The sequence below is a fragment of the Rhodnius prolixus genome, unplaced genomic scaffold (genome assembly GCF_049639745.1).
Source record: "Rhodnius prolixus isolate KJV_2025 unplaced genomic scaffold, Rpr scaffold_7, whole genome shotgun sequence".
NCBI classification, from domain to species: Eukaryota; Metazoa; Arthropoda; class Insecta; order Hemiptera; family Reduviidae; genus Rhodnius; species Rhodnius prolixus.
In genome coordinates this window covers 36,525,249-36,543,939 of record NW_027411582.1, presented here as the reverse complement: position 1 = coordinate 36,543,939, position 18,691 = coordinate 36,525,249, and the positions used below count along the sequence as shown (strand labels likewise).

The 18,691-nt window shown below is 30.6% G+C and overlaps 1 protein-coding gene and 1 long non-coding RNA gene across 4 annotated transcripts in view; both read left to right on the top strand.

Annotated features, from left to right (window-relative positions):
• The window catches only part of LOC141447567 (serine/threonine-protein kinase 32A), a 387,735-nt gene that overhangs the window by 181,953 nt on the left and 187,091 nt on the right, over positions 1 to 18,691 (top strand). The window lies entirely within an intron of this gene.
• LOC141447568 (uncharacterized) lies at positions 9,843 to 16,257 on the top strand. The gene is made up of 4 exons (XR_012454456.1): positions 9,843 to 10,099; positions 11,706 to 11,931; positions 12,001 to 12,071; positions 15,497 to 16,257. It is a non-coding gene; the product is annotated as an uncharacterized lncRNA (long non-coding RNA).

The following is an 18,691-nucleotide window of genomic DNA, read 5'->3' as shown; positions in this document are numbered from 1 at the left end:
TTTTAACCTTCAATATCTCCATAACTATTATCACTAAAACATTCGTATATATATCAGTTATAGAGGTAATATTTCTCTACAATTTGGTAAAAGATTCATTAAAATCGGAACAACAGGAAGAGAGATATAGAGGTTTAAAGTATTTAGGAAACCTCCAAACTTCAACCTTCAATATCTCCATAACTATTATCACTAAAACATTCCTATTTATATCAGTTATAGAGCTAATATTTCTCTACAATTTGTTGAAAGAGTCATTAAAATCGGAACAAAAGGAAGAGAGATATAGAGGTATAAAATTTTTAGGAAACCTCCAAATTTTAACCTTCAATATCTCCATAACTATTATCACTAAAACATTCCTATATATATTAGTTATAGAGCTAATATTTCTCTACAATTTGGTAAAAGATTCATTAAAATCGGAACAACAGGAAGAGAGATATAGAGGTTTAAAGTATTTAGGAAACATCTAAATTTTAACCTTCAATATCTCCATAACTATTATCACTAAAACATTCCAATTTATATCAGTTATAGAGCTAATATTTCTCTACAATTTGGTAAAAGATTCATTAAAAACGGAACCACAGGAAGAGAGATATAGAAGTTTAATATATTTAGGATACCTCCAAACGTTAACCTTCAATATCTCCATAACTATTATCACTAAAACATTCCTATATATATTAGTTATAGAGCTAATATTTCTCTACAATTTGGTAAAAGATTCTTTAAGAACGGAACAACAGAAAGGGAGATATAGAGGTAAAAAAATTTTAGGAAACCTCCAAACTTTAACCTTCAATATCTCCATAACTATTATCACTAAAACATTCCTATTTATATCAGTAATAGAGCTAATATTTCTCTACAATTTGGTAAAAGATTCATTAAAAACGGAACCACAGGAAGAGAGATATAGAGGTTTAAAGTATTTAGGAAACCTTCAAACATTAACCTTCAATATCTCCATAACTATTATCACTAAAACATTCCTATTTATATCAGTTATAGAGCTAGTACTTCTCTACAATTTGATAAAAAATTCATTAAGAACGGTACAACAGGATGAGAGATATAGAGGTTTAAATTATTTAGAAAACCTCCAAATTTAACCCTCAATATCTCCATAACTATTATCACTAAAACATTCCTATTTATATCAGTTATAGAGCTAATATTTCTCTACAATTTCTTGAAAGATTCATTAAAATCGGAACAAAAGGAAGAGAGATATAGAGGTATAAAGTTTTTAGGAAACCTCCAAATTTTAACCTTCAATATCTCCATAACTATTATCACTAAAACATTCCTATATATATTAGTTATAGAGCTAATATTTCTCTACAATTTGGTAAAAGATTCATTAAAATCGGAACAACAGCAAGAGAGATATAGAGGTTTAAAGTATTTAGGAAACCTCTAAATTTTAACCTTCAATATCTCCATAACTATTATCACTAAAACATTCCAATTTATATCGGTTATAGAGCTAATATTTCTCTACAATTTGGTAAAAGATTCATTAAAAACGGAACAACAGGAAGAGAGATATAGAGGTTTAAAGTATTTAGGGAACGTTCAAACTTTAACCTTCAATATCTCCATAACTATTATCACTAAAACGATCCTATTTATATCAATTATAGAGCTAATGTTTCTTTACAATTTAGTAAAGGATTCATTAAAATCGGAACAATAGGAAGAGAGACATAGAGGTTTAAAGTATTTAGGAAACCTCCAAACATTAACCTTCAATATCTCCATAACTATTATCACTAAAACATTCCTATTTATATCAGTTATAGAGTTAATATTTCTCTACAATTTGGTAAAAGATTCATTAAAAACGGAACAACAGGAAGAGAGATAGAAATTTAAAGTATTAAGGAAACCTCCAAAATTTAACCTTCCATATCTCCATAACTATTATCACTAAAACATTCCTATTTATATCAGTTATAGTGTTAAAATTTCTCTACAATTTGGTAAAAGATTCATTAAAAACGGAACAACAGGAAGAGAGATATAGAAATTTAAAGTATTAAGGAAACCTCCAAAATTTAACCTTCAATATCTCCATAACTATTATCACTAAAAAATTCCTATTTATATCAGTTATAGAGCTAATGTTTCTCTACAATTTGGTAAAGGATTCATTAAAATCTGAACAACAGGAAGAAAGATATAGAAGTTTAATATATTTAGGAAACATCCAAACTTTAACCTTCAATATCTCCATAACTATTATCACTAAAACATTCCTATTTATATCAGTTATAGAGTTAATATTTCTCTACAATTTGGTAAAAGATTCATTAAAAACGGAACAACAGGAAGAGAGATATAAGGGTTTAAAGTATTTAGGAAACCTCCAAAATTTAACCTTCAATAGCTCCATAACTATTATCACTAAAACATTCCTATTTATATCAGTTATAGAGCTAATATTTCTCAACAATTTGTTGAAGGATTCATTAAAATCGGAAAAACAGGAAGAGAGATATAGAGGTATAAAGTTTTTAGGAAACCTTCAAATTTTAACCTTTAATATCTCCATAACTATTATCACTAAAACATTCCTATATATATCAGTTATAGAGGTAATATTTCTCTACAATTTGGTAAAAGATTCATTAAAATCGGAACAACAGGAAGAGAGATATAGAGGTTTAAAGTATTTAGGAAACCTCCAAACTTCAACCTTCAATATCTCCATAACTATTATCACTAAAACATTCCTATTTATATCAGTTATAGAGCTAATATTTCTCTACAATTTGTTGAAAGAGTCATTAAAATCGGAACAAAAGGAAAAGAGATATAGAGGTATAAAATTTTTAGGAAACCTCCAAATTTTAACCTTTAATATCTCCATAACTATTATCACTAAAACATTCCTATATATATTAGTTATAGAGCTAATATTTCTCTACAATTTGGTAAAAGATTCATTAAAATCGGAACAACAGGAAGAGAGATATACAGGTTTAAAGTATTTAGGAAACATCTAAATTTTAACCTTCAATATCTCCATAACTATTATCACTAAAACATTCCAATTTATATCAGTTATAGAGCTAATATTTCTCTACAATTTGGTAAAAGATTCATTAAAAACGGAACCACAGGAAGAGAGATATAGAGGTTTAAAGTATTTAGGAAACCTCCAAACTTCAACCTTCAATATCTCCATAACTATTATCACTAAAACATTCCTATTTATATCAGTTATAGAGCTAATATTTCTCTACAATTTGTTGAAAGAGTCATTAAAATCGGAACAAAAGGAAGAGAGATATAGAGGTATAAAATTTTTAGGAAACCTCCAAATTTTAACCTTCAATATCTCCATAAGTATTATCACTAAAACATTCCTATATATATTAGTTATAGAGCTAATATTTCTCTACAATTTGGTAAAAGATTCATTAAAATCGGAACCACAGGAAGAGCGATATAGAGGTTTAAAGTATTTAGGAAACATCTAAATTTTAACCTTCAATATCTCCATAACTATTATCACTAAAACATTCCAATTTATATCAGTTATAGAGCTAATAATTCTCTACAATTTGGTAAAAGATTCATTAAAAACGGAACAACAGGAAGAGAGATATAAAGGTTTAAATTATTTAGGAAACCTTCAAACTTTAACCTTCAATATCTCCATAACTATTATCACTAAAACGATCCTATTTATATCAATTATAGAGCTAATGTTTCTCTACAATTTGGTAAAGGATTCATTAAAATCGGAACAACATGAAGAGAGACATAGAGGTTTAAAATATTTAGGAAACCTCCAAATTTTAACCTTCAATATCTCCATAACTATAATCACTAAAACATTCCTATATAAATTTGTTATAGAGCTAATATTTCTCTACAATTTGGTAAAAGATTCATTAAAATCGGAACAACAGGAAGAGAGATATAGAGGTTTAAAGTATTTAGGAAACATCTAAATTTTAACCTTCAATATCTCCATAACTATTATCACTAAAACATTCCTATATATATTAGTTATAGAGCTAATATTTCTCTACAATTTGGTAAAAGATTCATTAAAATCGGAACAACTGCAAGAGAGATATAGAGGTTTAAAGTATTTAGGAAACCTCTAAATTTTAACCTTCAATATCTCCATAACTATTATCACTAAAACATTCCAATTTATATCGGTTATAGAGCTAATATTTCTCTACAATTTGGTAAAAGATTCATTAAAAACGGAACAACAGGAAGAGAGATATAGAGGTTTAAAGTATTTAGGGAACGTTCAAACTTTAACCTTCAATATCTCCATAACTATTATCACTAAAACGATCCTATTTATATCAATTATAGAGCTAATGTTTCTCTACAATTTGGTAAAAGATTCATTAAAAACGGAACAACAGGAAGAGAGATATAGAAATTTAAAGTATTAAGGAAACCTCCAAAATTTAACCTTCAATATCTCCATAACTATTATCACTAAAAAATTCCTATTTATATCAGTTATAGAGCTAATGTTTCTCTACAATTTGGTAAAGGATTCATTAAAATCTGAACAACAGGAAGAAAGATATAGAAGTTTAATATATTTAGGAAACATCCAAACTTTAACCTTCAATATCTCCATAACTATTATCACTAAAACATTCCTATTTATATCAGTTATAGAGTTAATATTTCTCTACAATTTGGTAAAAGATTCATTAATAACGGAACAACAGGAAGAGAGATATAAAGGTTTAAAGTATTTAGGAAACCTCCAAAATTTAACCTTCAATAGCTCCATAACTATTATCACTAAAACATTCCTATTTATATCAGTTATAGAGCTAATATTTCTCAACAATTTGTTGAAGGATTCATTAAAATCGGAAAAATAGGAAGAGAGATATAGAGGTATAAAGTTTTTAGGAAACCTTCAAATTTTAACCTTCAATATCTCCATAACTATTATCACTAAAACATTCCTATATATATCAGTTATAGAGGTAATATTTCTCTACAATTTGGTAAAAGATTCATTAAAATCGGAACAACAGGAAGAGAGATATAGAGGTTTAAAGTATTTAGGAAACCTCCAAACTTCAACCTTCAATATCTCCATAACTATTATCACTAAAACATTCCTATTTATATCAGTTATAGAGCTAATATTTCTCTACAATTTGTTGAAAGAGTCATTAAAATCGGAACAAAAGGAAGAGAGATATAGAGGTATAAAATTTTTAGGAAACCTCCAAATTTTAACCTTCAATATCTCCATAACTATTATCACTAAAACATTCCTATATATATTAGTTATAGAGCTAATATTTCTCTACAATTTGGTAAAAGATTCATTAAAATCGGAACAACAGGAAGAGAGATATAGAGGTTTAAAGTATTTAGGAAACATCTAAATTTTAACCTTCAATATCTCCATAACTATTATCACTAAAACATTCCAATTTATATCAGTTATAGAGCTAATATTTCTCTACAATTTGGTAAAAGATTCATTAAAAACGGAACCACAGGAAGAGAGATATAGAGGTTTAAAGTATTTAGGAAACCTCCAAACTTCAACCTTCAATATCTCCATAACTATTATCACTAAAACATTCCTATTTATATCAGTTATAGAGCTAATATTTCTCTACAATTTGTTGAAAGAGTCATTAAAATCGGAACAAAAGGAAGAGAGATATAGAGGTATAAAATTTTTAGGAAACCTCCAAATTTTAACCTTCAATATCTCCATAACTATTATCACTAAAACATTCCTATATATATTAGTTATAGAGCTAATATTTCTCTACAATTTGGTAAAAGATTCATTAAAATCGGAACAACAGGAAGAGCGATATAGAGGTTTAAAGTATTTAGGAAACATCTAAATTTTAACCTTCAATATCTCCATAACTATTATCACTAAAACATTCCAATTTATATCAGTTATAGAGCTAATATTTCTCTACAATTTGGTAAAAGATTCATTAAAAACGGAACAACAGGAAGAGAGATATAAAGGTTTAAATTATTTAGGAAACCTTCAAACTTTAACCTTCAATATCTCCATAACTATTATCACTAAAACGATCCTATTTATATCAATTATAGAGCTAATGTTTCTCTACAATTTGGTAAAGGATTCATTAAAATCGGAACAACATGAAGAGAGACATAGAGGTTTAAAATATTTAGGAAACCTCCAAATTTTAACCTTCAATATCTCCATAACTATAATCACTAAAACATTCCTATATAAATTAGTTATAGAGCTAATATTTCTCTACAATTTGGTAAAAGATTCATTAAAATCGGAACAACAGGAAGAGAGATATAGAGGTTTAAAGTATTTAGGAAACATCTAAATTTTAACCTTCAATATCTCCATAACTATTATCACTAAAACATTCTTATATAAATTAGTTATAGAGCTAATATTTCTCTACAATTTGGTAAAAGATTCATTAAAATCGGAACAACAGGAAGAGAGATATAGAGGTTTAAAGTATTTAGGAAACATCTAAATTTTAACCTTCAATATCTCCATAACTATTATCACTAAAACATTCCAATTTATATCAGTTATAGAGCTAATATTTCTCTACAATTTGGTAAAAGATTCATTAAAAACGGAACAACAGGAAGAGAGATATAGAGGTTTAAATTATTTAGGAAACCTTCAAACTTTAACCTTCAATATCTCCATAACTATTATCACTAAAACGATCCTATTTATATCAATTATAGAGCTAATGTTTCTCTACAATTTGGTAAAGGATTCATTAAAATCGGAACAACAGGAAGAGAGATATAGAGGTTTAAAGTATTTAGGAAACATCTAAATTTTAACCTTCAATATCTCCATAACTATTATCACTAAAACATTCCAATTTATATCAGTTATAGAGCTAATATTTCTCTACAATTTGGTAAAAGATTCATTAAAAACGGAACAACAGGAAGAGAGATATAGAGGTTTAAAGTATTTAGGAAACCTTCAAACTTTAAGCTTCAATATCTCCATAACTATTATCACTAAAACGATCCTATTTATAACAATTATAGAGCTAATGTTTCTCTACAATTTGGTAAAGGATTCATTAAAATCGGAACAACATGAAGAGAGACATAGAGGTTTAAAATATTTAGGAAACTCCCAAACATTAACCTTCAATATCTCCATAACTATTATCACTAAAACATTCTTATTTATATCAGTTATAGAGTTAATATTTCTCTACAATTTGGTAAAAGTTTCATTAAAAACGGAACAACAGGAAGAGAGATATAAAGGTTTAAAGTATTTAGGAAACCTCCAAAATTTAACCTTCAATAGCTCCATAACTATTATCACTAAAACATTCCTATTTATATCAGTTATAGAGCTAATATTTCTCAACAATTTGTTGAAGGATTCATTAAAATCGGAAAAACAGGAAGAGAGATATAGAGGTATAAAGTTTTTAGGAAACCTTCAAATTTTAACCTTCAATATCTCCATAACTATTATCACTAAAACATTCCTATATATATCAGTTATGGAGGTAATATTTCTCTACAATTTGGTAAAAGATTCATTAAAATCGGAACAACAGGAAGAGAGATATAGAGGTTTAAAGTATTTAGGAAACCTCCAAACTTCAACCTTCAATATCTCCATAACTATTATCACTAAAACATTCCTATTTATATCAGTTATAGAGCTAATATTTCTCTACAATTTGTTGAAAGATTCATTAAAATCGGAACAAAAGGAAGAGAGATATAGAGGTATAAAATTTTTAGGAAACCTCCAAATTTTAACCTTCAATATCTCCATAACTATTATCACTAAAACATTCCTATATATATTAGTTATAGAGCTAATATTTCTCTACAATTTGGTAAAAGATTCATTAAAATCGGAACAACAGGAAGAGAGATATAGAGGTTTAAAGTATTTAGGAAACATCTAAATTTTAACCTTCAATATCTCCATAACTATTATCACTAAAACATTCCAATTTATATCAGTTATAGAGCTAATATTTCTCTACAATTTGGTAAAAGATTCATTAAAAACGGAACAACAGGAAGAGAGATATAGAGGTTTAAAGTATTTAGGAAACCTTCAAACTTTAACCTTCAATATCTCCATAACTATTATCACTAAAACGATCCTATTTATATCAATTATAGAGCTAATGTTTCTCTACAATTTGGTAAAGGATTCATTAAAATCGGAACAACAGGAAGAGAGACATAGAGGTTTAAAGTATTTAGGAAACCTCCAAACATTAACCTTCAATATCTCCATAACTATTATCACTAAAACATTCCTATTTATATCAGTTATAGAGTTAATATTTCTCTACAATTTGGTAAAAGATTCATTAAAAACGGAACAACAGGAAGAGGGATATAGAGGTTTAAATTTTTTAGGAAACCTCCATACTTTACCTTCAATATCTCCATAACTATTGTCACTAAAACATTCCTATTTATATTAGTTATAGAGCTAATATTTGTCTACATTTTGTTGAAGGATTCATTAAAATCGGAACAACAGGAAGAGAGATATCTCCGTAACTATTATCACTAAAACATTCCTATTTATATCATAGAGCTAAAAACTTTTCTCTACAATTTGGTAAAGGATTCATTGGATGAGTGATAAAGAGGTTTGAAATTAGAAGGAGTTTGAATTGTGGCAATTCTAAAGACTCTAGTGCACAGTCTTTCGGGGAAAATAAAGAATGAAATCTGAGTCTATTATTAGAGGGAGAAAAGTACATTGAACTTGAGAAGGTCCAGTCTGGGTAAAAAATTGGCTTTATATGCTGAAAGGGTTTTCTTGAAGGGCATAAGGTACACCTGCCGAGTTTTTTTGTGTAAGTGAAGGTGACTCTTATAATAGTTCTATCCTCTACCTATGGGCAACCACTATAACCCGCCATACTCCAGACTTCTTCGACTTATGGTGTAATGAATAATTAGCAGGTATTTCAAAATATCGTATCACCTTTAGAGCACTGTGGCTCTCAAGAGGCTGAATGTACCCACAATTGAAGAACTACATATACAGGACAGTTCAGTCATTCTTTAGAAAACCTACGAACTTCGGAAGCTGGACAATACCAACTTGGGCAGAAAACAAAACATATACACCAAATAATTTGTAATAACTCGGAAATCTAAACAGGCTTACCCAACTGTTTTTAACAGCACTGTACTCTAATTAACTGTTGGAACCTCTAAAAAAAAAAAAAACAGCAACACTCCAGACTGTTCTATTCCTCCATGCTGACTTATGCTACAATAAATAAGTAGCTCGCAATTCGAAATAAAGCGTTGTTTTTCGCCTTGGAAGCACTGTTGTTTTTCTTAGAACCTCACAAACACATAAGGGGCTGAAAGTATCCATAATTACAGAACTTCAGATTGCAAAGATATTCCTAGAGTACGAACGAAATTTGCTAGACAGTACCACTTCTTGAACAGAGAACTGACCGAAAATGACTGAATTCAAAACTATCACAGAAGTTACTACACTTTTAGCACTAAAACTACAAAGAACATTTTGATCTAAATAAATTCTTGAATTAGGCTGCCGGCCAAACAAAGGTGCTATAGCTATACTTCTTCTTTCAATTTGTAAAAAAAAAATCACGTGTTCGTACTCAATCCTCGAAACTACAAATCGTGTAAGAAAGGAATACTGTATCTTTAAAAACAGGTTAGACAGAAAAAAGAACAAAAAAAGAAGATACTTATCACAAGAAAAGTAACCTTATTATTCACACGAAAGGTTCTAGAAACACCAGCTTATAAAGTTAGTCCCTAGAGAGCTCAAATGTAGTGAATAATTTACTTGACTTAAGTGATACAGTGCCCTCTTGCAGTTCTTGGCTCAGACAAAATACAGAAGAGTAGGTTATTAAAAGTTTGGTGACTCTGCAAGTTTATGTTACTGTGCTAACCTATGTCAGTCAGCCTCGTGTATTTCTTTTCTTTATAATAATGAAAAAAAGAACTAGAATTAAGACCACCAGTGAAATTAATATTTAACATCATGTGAGAGGTAATTCAAGATTGCAGTAGTGCTGAAAATTCAACAAAAAATTGCAAGGTAAGATTTATCGTTTGACCTCTAAGCATTTCTTTAGTTATTTTAACTACAATAACTTGTAATGGATGGTGTTTGTTATTAAGTTTGAGTAGCTACTCATCGATCAACTGGTTAACGTTAGTTTTATTGGGGATGCACAAAAGGTCTGGACCTAAATGGGGGGTCTGGTATCCCTCATACCCAACCTTAATCCCCCTAAAAAAACCTCAGCTGTTAAGTCTCACTCAGCCCTCTTGAATCTAGTATTTTCAAGATTCTAACATACAGTGGTCAATATAAGTATTCAAACACTAAGTTTTTTTACTTTATCTACTGAACTTTTGTTTCTAGGATGACTATTTCTTCAGCACTGAAATAGAAGATAGTAACAATGAATTTAATGCTCTCATTTTCTTTTATAAACATAAAGTATTGAGAAAAAAGCAGAAAAATAATTTATTGTATGCAAAATAAGTAAGTATTCATACACTCAGTCTGAATGTTATAATTAACGCAAAACTAAAGACCTAATATTTTGTAAGCAATCCCTTTGTATTTGTTATTGCCTGAAGCCTCCTAGGCAAAGATTCCTGATGGTCTGTGGCGTAACAAGGGTCCCTGAAGTTAACGCGAGACTTTCTGAGAGTTGGCGTGCTCATCAGAAGCGCATACTTCTTTCCAACAGGATAACGATCCCAAACATACAGCCAAAAAAACTAAGGAATGGCTGCTTTATAATGCCCGGAAACAACTTCTCACCCCTCCACAGTCTCCGTATGTAAACCCTATTGAAAATTTATGGTCCTATTTGGAGAAGAAAAATTCGAAAATTAGAAATATTCTTCCAGAAAAGAGCTCATAACCAATTTAAAGAAATCATGGACAGAAATCACATCTCAAGAGACACTAAACCTGGTGGAATCTATGCCAAGGAGGCTTCAGGCAATAACAAATGCAAAGGGATTGCTTACAAAATATTAGGTCTTTAGTTTTGCCTTAATTATTACATTCAGACTGAGTGTATGAATACTTATTTTGCATACAATAAATTATTTTTCTGCTTTTTAATCAATTCTTTATGTTTATAAAAGAAAATGAGAGCATTAAATTCATTGTTACTATCATCGATTTCAGTGCTGAACAAGTAGTCATCCTAGAAACGAAAGTTCAGTAGATAAAGTAAGAAAACTTAGTGTATGAATACTTTTTTTGACCACTGTACCTTAAATTATTTTCATGAACACATCTAAATTTGAATAGTAAAAAGGAACAGTTAGTAACAAGGAGCCCTTACAACAAATTTCCTTTGAATGAAACGTATACAATTTGGTTTAGTTTATCGATTGCACTACCGAAAATCTCAATACACGATTTCCATTCATCCTTTTACTGGGAGAAAGAGAAAGCAAAATGTAGTTATTTGTGATAAGTATTGGAGTAAATTGGGCTTAACTCAAGTGCTTGTCGCTAAAATAGTTTTTATTGTCACCAAACAAGAATAGCACTTGCTCCGAGAAGTATTCATACTATATTATAAGTATTTACTCATCTTAAATTTACATCATCCAATATATAAGTATTCATATAATATTATAATCAAATTTCTTACCTTATTTTCTTCTTAAAGAGCATCCAGTCTATCTGCCACAATCACAAGATTTGTCCAGAGTAAAGTTATTGATTAACCAACTGAACGGACACAAATTCACAGCACAAACACGCGACACCTGAAAAATAGAAAATGCTTTTATAAGTTTTACTTCAAAGACAGAGAAAAGAAACGAATTAAAACAGAAGATTTTTATCAGGTGTTATTCAAATCAAAAGAGTCACAAGGAAAATCAAAGCAAAAGGTGTGTATGAAATACAAAATTTTGTTGTTTTTGAAAAATACAAGTTTAGTAATTTTATGTATGTTCCAGGTATATTTTTTTGCTCAAAATGATACTTAACCTGATAGGAATTAACAGTAATAACATCAACGGATATAAAAGTATGTATTTCAAACTACTGTAAATGATATTTCAGTCTAAACAGTTTAGAAGTAACTGTAAGAGGTTATTAAGTCCATATTACTTCTTTTTAAGAACTAATCGCGTATATACTTCCTTAACCTTCCAGCGGGCGCGCCTATCTCACAGATAAACTTTGGTATTTTTAATTTTTTCTATCAATAGAAGAAATGAAATTAATTAAATAACATCTATAATTATTAATAATGAAATAACCAATAAAAAAAGACTTTTTATTTTTTACAAGCCAATAAGTGTAATTTTACAATCACCATGTTCAGCCACTAGACTGTCTGAAAGTGTTCGCAGTTATTTCCTCCTCGTATCTGAGATATACATTGTCTTTTTCTGTCAGTAGAAAACAAAATTCTTAAAAACAATGTTGAAAATAGTTCAATTTGATGGACACGTATAAAAGAAAAAATATAAATAATTGATAAGTCAGGAAACTTACTCGAATGGTCGCGAGTATATGTCAGGCACGGATCGGCAATTGCAAAGAAATGTACAACCCCAAACAAGATAAGATTTTTACTGAAGGAAACTAGTCATGAGAGTGTAGCATTGCTTAAAGGACAGCATCCTCCGCCGCTCCGTCTCTAAACTGCGATTACGAGGGTCGTTTGAAAAGTCCGTGCAAAAATAAAAACTACTTAATTTTTTGGGGTAAACCTTTTTTATTTTTCAACATAGTCTCCTTTTAGGCTAATACACTTCGTCCAACGCTGCTCTAGTTTGTTTGATCCCTTCCGAATAATAGGATTTGTCCAAGTCTGAAAAATAGCCATTCGTTTCTGCAATCACCTCCTGGTTTGAATAAAATCTTTTTCCCGCCAGCCATTTCTTCATATTGGGGAACAAATAGTAGTCCGAGGGAGCCAAGTCTGGAGAATAGGGGGGGTGTGAAACGAGTTGGAACCCTATTTCCATTAATTTTGCGACCACAACTGCTGAGGTGTGAGCTGGTGCGTTGTCGTGATGGAAAAGGACTTTTTTGTGGGCCAATCGTGGGCGTTTTTCTTGCAGCTCGGTTTTCAAACGGTCCAATAACGATGAATAATATGCACCTGTAATAGTTTTACCCTTTTCCAGATAGTCGATGAGGATTATTCCTTGCGAATCCCAAAAGACAGTCGCCATAATCTTTCCGGCCGAAGGAACGGTCTTCGCATTTTTTGGCGCAGATTCCCCCTTGGTAACCCATTGTTTAGATTGTTCTTTGGTCTCAGGAGTGTAGTGATGTATCCATGTTTCATCCACAGTGACAGCTGCAAACCGTCCTTGCAACACTTCACACGATTTCGTTTTTGGTCAAGCGTGAGCAATCGCGGCACCCATCTTGCGGATAGCTTTGTCATGTCCAAATGTTGATGCAAAATATTATGTACCCGTTCATTCGAGATGCCCACAGCACTAGCAATCTCACGCACCTTCACTCTTCTGTCATCCATCACCATATCATGGATTTTATCAATGATTTATGGAGTAGTAACCTCAACAGGGCGTCCAGAACGTTCAGCGTCACTTGTGCCCATATGGCCACTCCGAAAATTTTGAAACCACTTATAAACTGTTCTAATCGAAGGTGCAGAGTCACCATAATGTTTATCAGGCTTCTCTTTAGTCTCCTGAGGCGTTTTGCCTTTCATAAAGTAGTGTTTAATCAACACACGAAATTCTTTTTCGTCCATTTTTTGAAAATCACTCGACTTCCTCGATTCAAACGAATGCCAAACACAAAGAAATAGACCGATCTGGCTGAAACTTGGTGTGTGTTCTTCCAAGAGATGCTACTAACTAAACATAACCTCGATACGCGCCAGTGGTGCTATCTCTCTGACTTTGCACGTACTTTTCAAACGACCCTCGTATATTAGTCTAAGTTTGTATCTGTGAGGTACGCGCGCCCGCTGGAAGGTTAAATGTCTTCGTTAATCCCTTCGTTAAGTAAATATCAAACGAATGCATCTTTAATAGGGAATAAAATACCTTAAATTGCATTAAAGCTGGTAGAATTTAACTTATACTTGAATTATTCTTCTTAAGTGAAATTACTAACCAACTTAGAAACACAATATCAATTAAAAAATTGCAATTCTTCCTAATAAGCTAACCACTGTTTCACTTTAAACAATTTGTAAACATCTTTTTTGTGAAATTTAGATTACTAAGTGTGTGCATTAGAATCTAAATTTTAGCACATTCTATCAGTTTTTGGTATGCAATTGAATATATATATATATTTTTTCTTTTAATTTGCTTTTAGGAAGAAGTTATAGAATTAGATTTATTCAGAATCAGCTGTTTTGAATTGGTTTGGAAATTACAATTTTATCGAAAAACTTAGTAGTAATGAAATTGTTCGAATATAAATTAGTCAGATTCTAATAATTTATTCAAGATTTTCATTGAATTTAGCAATTTTCGAATTGTGGCATCTTTTAATCTTAAAACTGATGCTGAATATGAAAATGAATCTTATAAATTAACTTAGTGTAGTAAATTTGGAATGTTAGATATTTGGCAACCCTGTAGAAGGTGTAAGAAAAGGGCTGACCGTTAGGGGAAGCTAGAGGGTTGCAGGTAGTTGGAGACATTCCTCAGTTGAGTTTAGTTTTGTCACTCTTTATGGAAGTTATGCTTTATGTGTGTTATGCCTTATGAATTGAGAGAATAAACTATATTTAGGTTAATTTGTGTTTATTCAACCCTTATGAGTATTAAGTAAATTATTATTATGTTTTATGTGTTTTAGTTTTTGAGTTATCTCCTCCCATTTTTATTTTTCATTTCATTTTTACATTAGAAACGTTGATTATTAAAGAAATTTAGATTTTCGAATTAAAAAAACTATTATAAGTTAACAAAATTGGTAAAAACTCATTAATAATAACCTTTGAAGTCTGATGCCCCACTAAATTCAAAGTATCTTTTAAAAAAATCAATGTTTTCCAGAAAACCTTTATGAATATTTTACTTCAGATTAATAAATAATTTAATATTATTATCAACTTTTAAATAAGATTTAAAGCAATTTAAAAGTAAAAAAAGAAAACATTTGAACTTGGGAAAAATTCCGGCCATATTGAATTCTTAATGGCCCCCATATTAAAAAAAAAACTCTTTTTACTAATGTAATCCATAATTAAATATAATAAATTATACATCATTTTAAAGCTAATTTTATACAGAATAAATTTATAATAAAGTTACGAGTAACTGTTGAAAATTTCCATTACAAAATTTGAATTCAAATTTTACTTACATCAGAGTTGCTTTGCACTGGTGGTCACATGATGAACTGAGCAAGTAGTGGGTAACTTACTAATGACGTCATATTTTGTGAGTTATTTAATTTTGATTTATTTTAATTGTTAATACTTAATTATTTTATTTTTTGTTTCAGATTAAAAGACTTTTTTTTAAACGAATTATGAGTAAAAATTGTATCTATAATTGTTGTAACTACGAGCGAATGTCATTATAATTATTGTACGAGAGAGTTTACGACTATTTTATTTATAAATTCAATGTTAAAATCTAGTGATTTCTTTGTTAAATTATGCTAGATTCAATGTATCAATGAAAATATTAATAAACTTGATTAATAAGTAATAATTAATCAGTCAGAAAAACTTCTTTGAACATCTCAAAGAATTTTATTCACTTCAAAGATATCTTTTGAGTAAGATGAGTCAATTCAATGTATTCAACGCAAGTTGGAATGAATGAATATTAAATAAATTCAGAATATACTTCAATGGCTGTAGAATTTCAATACCATTTTTGTAACCGGCAAACCCTATTTTTATGTTAACTAATATTAAAGGAGTGTAAGAATTGATGAGGGTTATTTTCAAGACGAGATATTGAGTTTTTTTTTTTTATTTGATAACTAATTCTATTATAAACCGTTTAAATATATTTTTAAGGAAAGATTGTCAACTATAATATGGTAATTCATATTTAAGCAAATTTAAAGGTTAATGTTCCAATAATTTAACATCTACTTGTTAACATCTGGCACGTTCTCACCTAACTACCTCGTGAGTTAGGTCCCAGGATACATATATTAAGCGTATTTTAAATTCAAATTATAATCTAAACTTAGGTTGGATTTGGGAACGATATCTGAATTTTCTAACAAACATTATGCAATTGGTGTTCAAATTATTTTAATTTTAGAAGAATTCAGTGTTTTTTAAAAATTATTAATTTTTAAATCAGTATTTGTAAAATGATTGAAATTTTTGAAGGTTTTATACAAAATGTATGGAACAGTTTAGATTTGAGGGTCAGTATTTCCTGGCAGCTTTCTATTTTCAGAAACTCAATAGATTTTTATTGTTAAACAGGATATTTAAGGGCTAGTTTTTTATGGTGGGAATATGGTCGAAGTTAGTTACTATAGTGTGGAAGCTATGTGGCCCAAATCGAGATTAAAATGAAACTGCCCGAGTTATATATGTTCAATAAGATAATAAATCCATCAAACTGATGCATGAATGAAATCTTCGGGGGTTACTTACTGATTTGTGAACGCAATTAACATTTTTCTTGGCGCCACGGTAGCCGAGCGGTTAGAGGCGAGACCTGCGAAGCTAATATGCATTGTGGTACTGGGTTCGATTCCCTGCCTAGAGACCTTGGATTTTATTTAATGGTTAATATGAGAAATTTATAGTAAAGTATGTTAGGCGGTTATAGGCTAGACCCGCACAGCTAAGATGTATTGTTGGTTTAGTGGGTTCAATTCCCCTGGTCTAGGGACTTGAATTTTATTTAATGGTTAATATGAGAAATTTACAGTAAAGTATGTTAGGCGGTTACAGGCTAGACCCGCAAAGCTAAGATGTATTGTTGGTTTAGTGGGTTCGAATCCCCCGGTCTAGGTCTTGGATTTTATTTAATGGTTAATATGAGGAATTTACAATAAATTATGTTTGCTAGTCGCCTCCGTCCACGACACCTAATTGGTAGTTGGACGTTACTTTTACTTCTTTTTTTTTTTTAACATATTTTGTCTCCATAAAAAAATATCTTGGTGGGGGAAAAGTCTTAAAGATTATTGATGATTTTATTTCTGTTTTTATATGCAAATTTTAGGCTTAGGGTATCCGCGAGATGAGGGGCGGAGATATTTGGTACTCTGCACGGCTGGAGATGATCTTTCAGAGAAGGTTGATGGTAGGAAAGTTCCAGAAACTTGTCTGTAGACCGACCATCTAGTTCTTGGTGAATAAGAGTGCCGGCCAAGGAGTACAGAAGGGCATGGTCGAACATCCAGAGATGTACCTTGTTCTGAGAAAGAAGATTCTGGAAACGTTCCCTTCTGAGCTTATTAGGCTGGTTGAAATGAAAAATTAAGAAAGGGAGTCTTTGGATGTGTCCTCCAAGTTCTTCGAACCCACAAAAAAAAAAAGGGGTTTGTGGCATGTTTTATACTCAGACCTGCCTCATCTTTAGTTCAGCTTTAGAAAAAGTGATCAGGATACTCTAGGACTCCAGATTGCTGGCACATTATCTCGTAAATCTCGTCCAGTTACTTGCTTAAGCAGATCTGTTTCTAGCTCCAGGATGGTAACGTACCCAGTGGTAACTGCAAATGGCTCCTGGATCCCAGAATAGATAATCTATGTTTACCTTTCGCAGAACATTCCGTTCCTCAGAAGAATTCCAAAATAAAGTTTTCTCTTCCCAAAGGTGAGCTTATAAATTTCTTAGCCCATAAACTTTAATTACAACCTTAATGTTATATCCCAGTGTAATTGTTTCGATTGTGAATAAACACAGACTTCCCCAGGTGAGAGGCGGCTCTTTTAAATATCCATTAAAATACAAGAACAATTTCACTAAATGTTCTAATTAAGGAGAGAAGTGTTAATTACAGAGAATGGTTCTATCTAATTAAAACACATTTTATTGCCAACCTATTGTAATGAAACTTTTACAATTGATAAGAATGACGTCAGATATAATCAGTCCTCTGAAGCTGCCTTGAACTTTCTTATAAAGTTCAGCTTTTAGTTTTATTAAATTAACAACTTAATTAACCCAATTAATATCCAAGGCTGGTTAATGGTGTTGCTTTTATGAGAAGTACGTATTTTATGACCAAGTCATTCGCACGCTGTTCATATATTAATCTTAAACTTTTTTTAGACGTAAGATGCTGGATGTGCTGGATATTCAGAGATTTTAAAGTTGTTGATTGATGATGGAGTTTTGAAGAGTCTGTACGACAGATGTGCACCTGTGATAATCCCAGTCCACTACAGCAATCCGATAGTAGTTATTTATTTACACACTATGTAAGGGTTCTATTTTAGCATTTCTACATCTTATCGGGCAGAGTTTTTTTTGCTTTCTTTTTTCTTTTTTCGTAGCTCCCGATAATTCCTTGTAATGTGCTAGAAAAGGTCTGGGAACACACTCCTCCAGATATCCCGTACAGTTCTCACTGATAAGTCCAATTTACAGTCTTCTTCTTCTTCTCCTTATCGGCCTTCTGTTCTAACGCAAAATATCCATTATTCGCCCTCTCATTTTTCTTGGCATAATCTCTAGAATAAATAAGTATTGATCTAGCCTAATTTTGGTC